Raw genomic sequence first — 12,151 nt, 5'->3', positions numbered from 1 at the left:
GAAAATTTTATTCATATCCCAATCCTTCATTCAAACTTCAGAATTCCAGCTCCATTCATTTCCTTCAAATTGTACCAACTGTTGTACCTATTTATACGTTTTATGTACATGAGTACACACTTCCAAAACTACCTCCTTACATCGACTCCATTCGTCAACTGTGAATCCCATTCCAAATTTCAAGTGTTTAGGTCTAACTGTTCACATGATACGAAGTGGAACCAAATATATTATATTTTAGTACTTGTCGTTCGAATCTCCAAAAATCCGTTGGTATACAGTTCCAAATTTAAGAGTTCTGTCTGCCCTACTTCCTTAAATACAATATTAGTGCGTTTTAATACTTTAGTACGTTTTAATACTTTTCGTATCGTACGAATTTTCAAAAACCCAGCTTTATATGACCCCTTCGGACCAAGAGTAACCCCCACCTAAAACTTCAAGATTCTGGTTTCAGCCGTTTCGTCTGGGCGTTGACGAATCATAAAGTCAGTCAGTCAGTCAATCAATCAATAAGTCAATCAATTACTTTACCCTTTTATTAATATACAGGGTGAAATGAAAAAAACTGCCACCAACTTCAGACTGCTGTCATTTCTAAGCCACTCGTCCGACAGTTATTAAAATTATCCCAGTGGCAGCTCTTTATATTGTTTACAAGCGTAAAAAAGCATTTTGGTGAGAATTTTCGAGAAATAAGTTATTCGTGATGGAATTCAAGCAAGATTGTGTGATCTCTTTATAGTTGGCTGGACAACCACAAGTGGCTATCGTTAGAGGACTCCAGCGTTTAAATGTGAATAAATCTTTCGTGTCCCGTACCATCGCTCGTTACTGTGATACTGATAGCGTAGCCCGACGTCGAGGAAGTGGACGGAAGAAAACAGCAACATCAACAAAAATGGTTCGAAAATAAAGAAGCGACTTGATAGAAATCCGACATTTTTTGCTTTCATTCAATAACATTTAAAAATTATGGCGTTTGACTTTGTTGCAGTTTTTTTTATCTCACCGTGTATATTTAATCGGCCGAAAATATATATGGGAGCTATATCCAAATCTGAACCGATTTGAATATAATTTGACAAATTTATTTTCTGACCAAATCCTGTCACTCATTCCAAATTTCATTAAAATAGAACATACATATCGTGTTTGGTGCATCAAATAAACGAAATCGGTCGAAAAAATATGTGGGAGCTATATCCAAATCTTAATCGATTTGAATATAATTGGACAAATTTATTTTTGTTCCAAATTCCGTTACGCATACCAAATTTGGAGACTATATCTGAAAGCAATCAATATATATGTGCATATAAAATCTAAGTTTTTGGGAGTTACCTCCGATTCTTATGCTATATTTCTATTTCCAAGTGGAATTTAAAAAATTTATATAGCCTATTTTTCTTTCAGGCGATGTTGTAGTGTGCTTGGAAATTTTCAGAAAAATCTCTGCGGTGGTTTTCGAGTCCATAATTTACAAACAAACATACAAATATTATCCTCTTTCTAAGTTCAGCTGAGACGAATATTTCGAAAGCGATATTGTTACTTAGAGATATCCAAATTCTGGTCTTAACTAACGTTGGTCCTTATTTTTCAGTTTTCCTTTCTAAATTGGAAAGTAACAGGAAGACTATAACTACCATAATAATAACAATATTAATTAATTAATTCATATACCTTCACTTGGTGATTCACCAGGAAACTATACCAAATGGCTAAAGCTCTGTTTTATCAAAATCTTGTCATCAGTTAAATAATGTAGACGAATAAAAAGAGTAATTTATAAAATTAAAATTTTCCCCAATTTGAAATCAATGACAAATTTATGTAAACCGTTAAGGGCTCTTATCAATATTTACATCACTTGCCCATATTTCCCCCCGATGATGGAAATTTGTAATTCGTTTCGTTGTGGAACATCAACATGTTTTGCTGCTGCTCAGACAGAAATCAAAACAAACGATTTCTCTAAAATCGCTACAGGTAGTAGGTTCGCTGTGTTTTCTTTGCCTTTTGGTTTCAGCATTTCTTTTTTATTTTCGCTTATCGATATCTGATCTAATTTAAATTTATATTTTACAAGTGTTCACACAATATTAAAGATTTTGATACGCTAATGCGTTATCAGCAGCGACATCGATATCGGCTAGAGAGGGACAAGTCATTACCATTAGATTTCATGATTTTCTCCACGCTATCAGTTGCTGGATCTTTCAACAATGCCGTTTAAAAGCAGTTACTACTGTGCACGCAAGCGAGCGAGCGAGCAAGCCACCACCACCGCGCATGCGTGTGGTCGGCATCTTTTCAATTTTCGCTTGGTGCCCAACTTCCTAAGCGCGTTAAACGTTTTAATCTCTCTCCTCGACGAATATCAAAATTTGTATTGTTTCTCTTAATCTCAGATCAGATAAAGGAGTCATTTATTTAACATATTTAATTTTACGAACAAACATTTTAAATTGCAGTGCCGCTCTCTCAACTTAGTTGGAGAGATGGATATGAAAAATGTCACCTTTGCCTTTGGATTAGATACCAGTTACACCAGCGACGATGATGATGATGATTTCATAATTGGTTAATTGCTTCTGGGAGGGAGTTTGTGGTCTTAAATGATGATGGTGATTGTGGCCATTAACGTTTATGTTATGAAATACCAATTAGTATAATCGTACGCTTTTATCTTCGGTACTTGTTGCTCTTTCGTTGGATGATAGATAAGAAATACACAAAATTTAATGGAAAATATTTATAAACATATAAAAAAATAAATTATTTTGGAGAAAGTGGATTTTTTCAGAACTTTTCCCATTTATACATCGACAATTTATTAAAACATAAATTACCGTTTTTTACTTCAACCACCATTGAGTAACGTAAATTATAGACAAATGATTTGACTAAATATCCCTTAAATTCAGGGTTTAGTTACATTAGTAACTTAAAAACCAGTAAGGAAAAGTCAAAAGTCAGGCAGTGCCGACTATGTGATATCCTACACCACAATGCATATTTAGTAGAGCTCCCGTAACAAAAGAATTTATTTGACGTAGATCATACCACCTATCAACATTTGGATTTAGTTTGCTATAGAGGGTATGCTATTATTTGGAGATGGATTATATTTAAAGTATATATCGGAGCCGAGTTGCACAAAATGGAAACGTACGCCCCGAAATTCACTCCATTAGGGCTGATATTAGCCATTATTTGCACAATAAACTTGAAATCGGATAAAGGACATATATGTGAGGGACCAAATCGGATGAAACATATATATGGGAGCTATACCTATAACTAAACCAATTTTCTCCAAATTTAATATACTTACTTCTAAACTGAATTCGTAAGATGTACCAAAATTCAGGACTTTTTGACAGATATTGGCCATTTGATGCACAATTAACCCGAAATCGGTTGAAGATATATATGGGACCTATATACAAATCTGAACCGATCTTAATACCATTTTGCAAAAGTTTTTCCGAGCTCTATAACATATCTGGTACCAAATATCATTGTTTTCGAATGCATATTACGAATCTGAGGGACTTAAAAACCAAATTGAATGAATCAAGAAGAAACCTAATATCGGATAAATATATGTATGGAAGCTATATCCTAATCTGATCCGATTTCGATAAAATTTGACAGAGGTATGTCCACAAGTTATCTAGTAACAAATATCACACTTGTGGAGTGCATATTACGCGTAACTATAGCTATATATGAACCGATTTACAATAAATTTGAAGTTCTTCAGTCCATTTGGGCTGATATTAGCCATTTGGGGCACAATAAACCTGATATCGGATAAAGCTATATCCGAATCTGAACAGATCTCGATAAAATTTTGGCAAACTTATATTCGAGCGGTATCTGATGCCCGGTACCCAATATCATTCTTGTTGATCGGATGAAACATATATATGAGAGCTATAGCTATATCTGAAATGATTTTCTCCAAATTTAATGTACTTGCTTCTAGACTGAATTCGGTCTGATGTGCGAAAATTCAGGTCATTTGGACTGATATTGGCCATTTGGTGCTATTGGCCGAAATCGGTTGAAGATATATATGGGAGCTATATCTAAATTTATAAATTTTAATCGTCTTTGGGCCAAAATAGTATTGTTTGCAAAACTGCATCTCAATTGGATAATATATGCAACAAGCATTTTCTTCACAAATATACGTGGATAAATCGACTCCGAAACTGATTCTATGAAGATCTTCAAAAGTAAATATGGAACTATCTCGCTTCCTTCTATATGTTACAAACAAAGGTACAAAGATATAATACCCTTACTATGTGGTGTAGGATATAAAAATGTGTGGAGGAGGTACCTGAGGGGGTGGGTCGATTTGTATCGTTCATTAGTAAAAGTATAGGAATATGTGAAACTTTAAGAGAATCTTAAGCTTATTTCGCCTTTGTGTGGAGATATTAGAAGGTGTGTTTCGATGTCCACCATCTACACAACAGGTATTGTCTTGGTAGAAATATTGAGATGTGTGAAATTTGATGAGAATGAGAAGAATGAATAGGATTCTTGAATCGGATGCGTGAAATTTGAAGGCAATCGGATCCTTGTTTCACCTTTTATAAGTGCTAAATTATTCCAAATTTCGACACTTTGTGTGGGAGGTACTTGGATATTGTCCATGTTTGCAACAGGCCTAGCACTGACAAATGTGTTGAGACTTGCCAAGAATGAGGTGAATCGATTAAGCTTTTAATTTTTTATGAAGTAAATTATTTTATTTGAAATTATGACCTTTTTTGGGGACAAAAAGAAGTACCCATCTTCGAACTCGGTCTAAGTTTGATAACGATATTACGATGTACAAAGTTTGGACTAAATCGGATGCTCTCTTCGAGAGTTATCGTGTGCACAAGACAGGAAGACAGACCTAGATCTACTTCAAATGTCCTGAAACGAAAAAATGTTTTGGCCGTATGAAATGATATATTCCCTCTGAAGGTATAATGAAAGCGTTTTATTTTAAATAAGAAAGTCAAAAATATAATTTTTTAATTACAAATTATTTATTTGCCGACTTTTTGAAAATTAAGTGAAATATTCAAATTAGTATCAATAATTGTCAAAAAATTATCACTACAGTCACAAAACAACTGACTGAAAATCAGTAAACAAAAAATTCTTACTCTTGGCAACTTAAAGTGATGATACATAAGTAACTTACCATCATAGCATGACATATTATTGTCAAATTATAAGGACGACAGGGTTTAAGAGCGGCTCTGATATTCCTTTATAATTTGTCACTAAATATTCCATTGTATTGCTCTCGCGAATCGCTTATTACAGGATCGAACAATTCCCAATAATTATTTTGTTCAGAATTGTACGATATATATACATGAACTGCTAATCTATTTCTGGCCCTAGGTACAGGTTCAAAACTTAGCAATGGTTCTTAACTCTCAGCTAAATGGCTGCAAATTTCATCTGTCCTTCCAATAAAATTCGTGTAGAATAATTCCTACTTTGACACTTTCTCCAAAAAATCTCGTCATTTCGTTTGTAACTCATCGAATTAATCATTTTAGACCCAACAAAGTATATATATTCTTGATCAGCGTTAAACTCTAAGACGATTTAGCCCTGTCCGTCTGTTGTAATTACGCTACAGTCAAAACGAATTAAGATAGGAAGCTAAAATTTTGCACAGATCTATCTTTTGTCTGCAGGCAAGTCAACTTCGAAGATGGGCTATATCGGTCCACGATATCGTATAGCCCCTATATAAAGGTACCCCCTGATATTCTGTACTTAAATGATTTTAGCCACATTTGTTAATGGAATTGTCTGATATTCCACACAAGGAGTCCCTTGTGAGTACTTTACGATATCGTATATCCCCCATATAACGGTACCCCGCGATATTTGGTATTTTGATGATTTTAGCCACATTTTCTAATGGAATGGTCTGAAAAACCATACAAGGAGTTCCTTGTAAGTACTTTTTCCCTTGGAAGACAATTAACTACATAAGACCACGATATCGTATAGCCCCCATATAATGGTAACCCCCGATATTCGGTATTTTGATGATTTTAGCCACATTTTTCAATAGAATTGTCTAAAATTCTATACAAGGAGTCCCTTGTGAGCACTTTACCCCCGGACATACATTTATCTATATAGGTCCACAATATTGTATATCCCCCCACATAATGGCACCTTCCGATATTAGGTATTTTAACTCAATTTTTTAATGGATTATATTTTTTTGAAAATTTTCTAATTTTCTAAATATTTTTTGATATACAGTGAAAATAGAGATTCCTCTTCTTTGGAGACTTATAGTTAAATTTTATGAACAATATTTTTGTCTTTAACGCCACCCTCCAAAATTGTGCTTTTTTGGAGATTTTTGCACAAACTTGTGCAAAGTACGGTTAAGTATGCTCTCTTCTCTTCTAGGTCCTAAAAGCGATGTTTTTAACCATATTTTAAAAATGTTTTTGGTACATTTTTAAAATATGTCTCGCTCGAAGGTTAAAATTTTCGACCAAAATATTTTTCGTAATTTATCTGCAATATTGACGATATATGCCAATATATATCTAAAATACGCAAATTTCGAAAAATCTTAATTCAAAAATTTGCAGTAGTGGGAAGTGGGGAGAAGTTTTCCACCTTTAATTTGCTTACTTTTCGATGTAAACATCCAAAACGTTGCATTAAGATAGAACGGACCACTTTCCAGAGAACGGCCCTTGTAAGCCATCATCCACACCAAATATGCCTGATGAGCCGCTTAACCAACGGCGAAACGCGTCGCATAGTGGTGAGTGTGTGATAGTGTCTATCTGGCTTTCCTTTTCACTGCAAATTTCAGATCATTAAGCTCGTCTCGAAAGAGAAAACAAACACATAAATCATAAAACATATGATCTTCGCCTTAACAAGGCAAAACTCAAAAATTCAGCCGAGCCTGGCTGTGGGATTTGAACCGCGGACCTCGGTGTGCAGCCAACTAGAAGTTGCCGTCTCTACGTTCAGAGCCATTAACCCGTCTTCCTAAAGCAGCACTAAAACAAGTGTATGCATTGGAAGCAATGTAGTTGTTGTGGACAAAAAATCCATCACTACAAAAACAAAAAACTTTGCTGTGAAAAAGATCTGCCAATAGAACTTGAGTCGAACCTGGAGAGTTTCTAGTGTATAATTCGCATATGCTAATTTGCAATAAGTTCGAAATATATACTACTTTCCAGAGAACGGCCCTTGTAAGCCATCATCCACACCAAATATGCCTGATGAGCCGCTTAACCAACGGCGAAACGCGTCGCATAGTGGTGAGTGTGTGATAGTGTCTATCTGGCTTTCCTTTTCACTGCAAATTTCAGATCATTAAGCTCGTCTCGAAAGAGAAAACAAACACTTTTGTGCTCTTTCGTTCGAAATTCGGCCTTAAACTAAAACTATTGATAATCTGCTTACATGATATATTGATTGTAAATTCGTAAAAAATATCCAGATAAGACATTACATTTAAAATTGGCTGAGATACAGCTGAAGCAATTGTACATAGGTTTCAATGACATTGCATTAAAGACATTTTATACTCGTTGAAAATACGCCTTCTTTCAATTCCACAGCATAAGCTACCCTAACTTCGGCCCGATTCCTACTCCTGACCTAGCAACCCTGATTACTCTTTCAACCAGATTTTTTAAATAAACTCCCTTTACACAAATCCGTTCAGTCGGGGAAATATATATTATATCCCCTAAATAAAAATAACATTTGGACTGGCGAATTTAAGTTGTTTCACAGTTCAAATAGTTCCTTAATGTCTTTACACAATTACCAAAAAAAGGTTGCCTCATGGCATGCTTTGAAATCCAACCGCAAAATCCTCTAATTTTTATTGCCGCAGTTATTCAAAACACTTTATCGATCCAATTAAAACATTTTTGCAATTGCGGCACACAAACTGTTGTGAGATTCGATGTGGACCGAAAATGTAAATATTTTGCCTATGCAAATTATATGTTTTAATTTTTCGGCAAATATTAATGATTGAGTTCTCTTACAGGCAATTTCCCAAAAAATAAATTGTTCGACACAACAACACACACACACACACATATTAGTCAATAACCGAGAGCCAATAACAACAACATATTATGTGTTGTTTACTCGTTTATTCGTTGTTCTGCTGTTGAGCGTTAAAAAACAGTAGTTCGAAGTGAAATTAATATTAGGTGAGGAAACTTTGATTTATTTTAAGAAAATATGAGAGGAGAGAATTTCCATTTGCAAATAGAAGAATATGAATAATGATTCTGTCCTCTAACTTTAGTCGATCTTTTGTTGCTGCAGGACTCGTATTTTTATAGATGATCTTAAGGGCGTGTCTTTGTACAGACGAGCTGAAGAGCTCTTCCCTCTTTCACGACATGAAGGACTCGTCTTTTTAGGTCTCCTCTTCTGTTGTAGAGCAGCTAAAAATCTTTTCTAAATATTTCACTCAGTGACTCGACTTTTGATAATCGAGTTGAAGCTGACTTATTTTTAAAAGACGAGCAGAATGGCTCGTCTTTTATAGAGGACGTCATAATTACAGATGAGCTAATGGGCTCGTGCTTTCCTAGATTAGCTGAAGGACTCGTCCTTTTCTAGACGAGCTGCAGGACTCGTCCTTTTCTAGACGAGCTAAATCACTCGTCTTTTATAGACGAGCTGAAGGACCTATATTTTATAGACGATCTGAAAGAGTCGTCTTTTTCTAGACGAGCTGAAGGAATCATCTTTTGCTAGACGAGCTAAAACACTCGTTTTTTATAGACTATATGCGATTCGTTTTTCATGGATTAGCTGAAGGGCTCATCTTCTGGAGAAGACGAGATGAAGGGATCATCTTCTTCTATAGAAGACGAGCTGAAGGGTTCATCTTCTTCTATAGAAGACGAGCTTGAGGGCTCAATTTCTTCTATAGAAAGCGACCTGAAGGGCTCATTCTCTATAGAAGACGAGCTGAAGGGCTCATCTTCTAAAGAGGGCGAGCTGAAGGGCTCATCTTCTATAGAAGACGAGCTGAAGGGCCCATCTTCAATAGAGGGCGAGCTAAGGGGTCATCTTATATAGAGGGTGAGCTGAAGGGCTCATGTTCTCTAGAAGATGAGCTCATCTTTTATAGAATACGAGCTGAAGGGCCCATCTTCAATAGAGTGCGAGCTGGAGGGCTCATCTTCTGTAGAAGACGAGCTGAAGGGCTCGTCTTCTGTAGAAGTCGATATGAAGGACTCATCTCCTAAAGAAGACGAGCTGAAGGGCTCATATTCTATAGAGGACGAGCTAAAGGCGGCATCTTCTATAGAGGACGAGCTTAAAGGCTCATATTTTATAGAAGACGTGCTGAAGGCCTCATCTTCTGAAGAAGGCGAGCTGAAGGGCTCATTTTCTATAGAAGACGAGCTGAAGGGCTCATCTTCTATAGAAGACGAGCTTAAGGGTTCATCTTCCATAGAAGACGAGCTGGAAGTCTCATCTTCTATAGAAGACGAGCTTAAGGGTTCATCTTCTACAGAAGACAAGCTGAAGGGCTCATCTTCTATAGAAGACGATCTGAAGGGCTCATCTTCTATAGAAGACGAGCTGAAAGGCTCATCTTAAAGGCTCATCTTTTATAGAAGACGAGCTGAAGGGCTCATCTTCTATAGAGGACGAGCTTAAAGGCTCATCTTCTATAGAGGACGAGCTTAAAGGCTCATCTTTTATAGAAGACGAGCTGAAGGGCTCATCTTCTATAGAAGACGAGCTGAAAGGCTCATCTTCTATAGAAGATGAGCTGTAGGCCTCATCTTCTATAGACGACTAGGGCTCATTTTCTATAGAAGACGAGCTGAAGGTCTCATTTTCTATAGAAGACGATCTGAATGGGATCATCTTCTATAGAAGACTAGCTGAAGGGCTCATCTTCTATAAAAGGGCTCATCTTCTTTTGTAGAAGACGAGCTGAAGGGCTCATCTGACGAGCTGAAGGTCTCATCTTCTATAGAAATGAGCTGAAGGGCTCGTCTTCTATATCAACGATTTGAATTAATTTGTAAATATTTATTTCAATCACTTTTTGTTACTTCGAACCACTGTCCCGAAAATGAATATCAACCAACAACGGTTGCAACTCCAACAACAACCACAGGAGACCTCTATATGAATTATGAATATTTTTATTATGAAAATTAATATTTAAACGAAAAAATATATATAACTAACGATCTTTAATTAGTGCTTCCAAAAAAACAGATCACTGACTGACATAACAAACAAAAACATGCAAAGCAAAGTCGGTCTGTTTCTCTGTCCGTCCACATTGGGTGCTACCTTTCTAGGCCAAATTGGTCTGGCCAATGGATGATATTCCACACCCGAAAATCGAATTGTATGGCGCCAAAGAGAATTGAAATGGAAAAACTGCAGGTGGTTTCTGGCCAGCGGCAAGTTGGTGGCCAAGCAACCAAAAAAAAAAAATTAGCTCCCAGGAAAATCATAGCCGTAGATTGTCCGAATGTGATTATTTAAATTTACACTTCAGAGATAACCAAATGAAAATGGAACATTTTGTCATCAAATAATGCCTAACAACCAAATGCAAGCTAATATGTGAAGCAGGTTAAATAGCCTTCCAAAAACCGAGATTCCCATCTTATCGACCATCATCTGTGAATAGTTAAGCAGATCATCGGCACACACACACACATATCACTGTCATTTGTATCCTCAGCTCAAACTGCTGTTGGTGGTGGTCCCTCACAATTTCGGTGACATTTCTTGGACTCTAATGCTAATCACCATTAAACACTATATGACGACTCCCCGTCGTGTATCAGCAAGTGGTTTGTTCCAGCGTTTGTGGCCACAGCAATTAGATTGAATTTACCATAGCCCAGCCACACCGCTCGGCTTGTGCTCCAGATTTACAATGAATTCTCACAAAAATCACAACTACTGTGAGCTGACTTTTATTGGTTGCAGCTTCCAGCTTCGTGGAATCGAATGCAAATGCAAATAATATACAATTTGATCTGTAATTAATTTGAAACAATAAATATTTTGTCTTATCTTGATGATGGAGAGGTGGAAAATGACAGCGAAACAATTTGTAACCTTGCTTTTTTCTCTCTCTCCCTCATATCTTTTGGAAATCTGGTTGATATGCGAACGGACAAATTGTGGTGAATGTAATTGAGGCATTCCCATGGCAAAACAAAATCTAATTAATGGGGGAAATAGGCCAATAAACATAAGTTGTAATATTTCGATATTCGCAATGGGTAAAAATATCCAATGGGCAAATATTCGATAAACTGGATAAATACTGGGTAATGCTGTATAGGTGACATAAAAAGCTAGAACAAAGTCAAACGTCATAATTTTTACATTTTTTTAAATTTTATTGAATGAAAGCAAAAAATTTCGGAAATAGCATCAAATTTTAGAATAAGTTAAGATTTGTTCGAATTGGTCACCTTCGGCACGAATTAGGGCCTTCAAACGGAAAATGAAACCGTCACACCCTGCCCGAATGTAGCTCTGCGGTATTTTCGACCATTCCCGACGAAGCGCTTGCTTGAGGTGATCGACACTTTGGTACTTTATAGTGCCAACCTTGCTTTCCAAATTACTCTAGACACAATAGTCCAACGGATTGGTATCCGGATATTTTGGTGGCCATTGTGCGCTGGAATTGAAGCGAGGAACCTCATTTTATAACCATTCTTGGGTGGCACGTGCTGCGTGCGATGGTTATCGGCTGTTATGGCGGCCCCCTCCATCACCATTGCCGGCGCCGGCGCTTGAGTTCTGGTGGCCAACCGAAGCTACACATTGTCAGCTGACCTCTTTGGCCTCTGACCTCAAGTAAACACGATAATTTTGTTTGTTTACAAACTGCTGGACAACGAATGTTTTCTCATCGGAGAACGGAGAAACTCGAATTCGGCAGTTCACCACTTTCAGCCAAGCGAAGCAACTCTTTAGCTCTTTTGAGTCTATTTTCTTCCTGTTGCGGTGTAAGTTCTTGCACTTTTTGGAATTTCTATGGTTTTACACCGAGCTAATTTTTCAATATTTGCCGAATGGAATATTGCGATATGTTCAG

This window comes from Musca domestica, unplaced genomic scaffold, assembly GCF_030504385.1.
Source record: "Musca domestica strain aabys unplaced genomic scaffold, Musca_domestica.polishedcontigs.V.1.1 227, whole genome shotgun sequence".
NCBI lineage: Eukaryota > Metazoa > Arthropoda > Insecta > Diptera > Muscidae > Musca > Musca domestica.
This window is presented reverse-complemented; position numbering follows the sequence as displayed.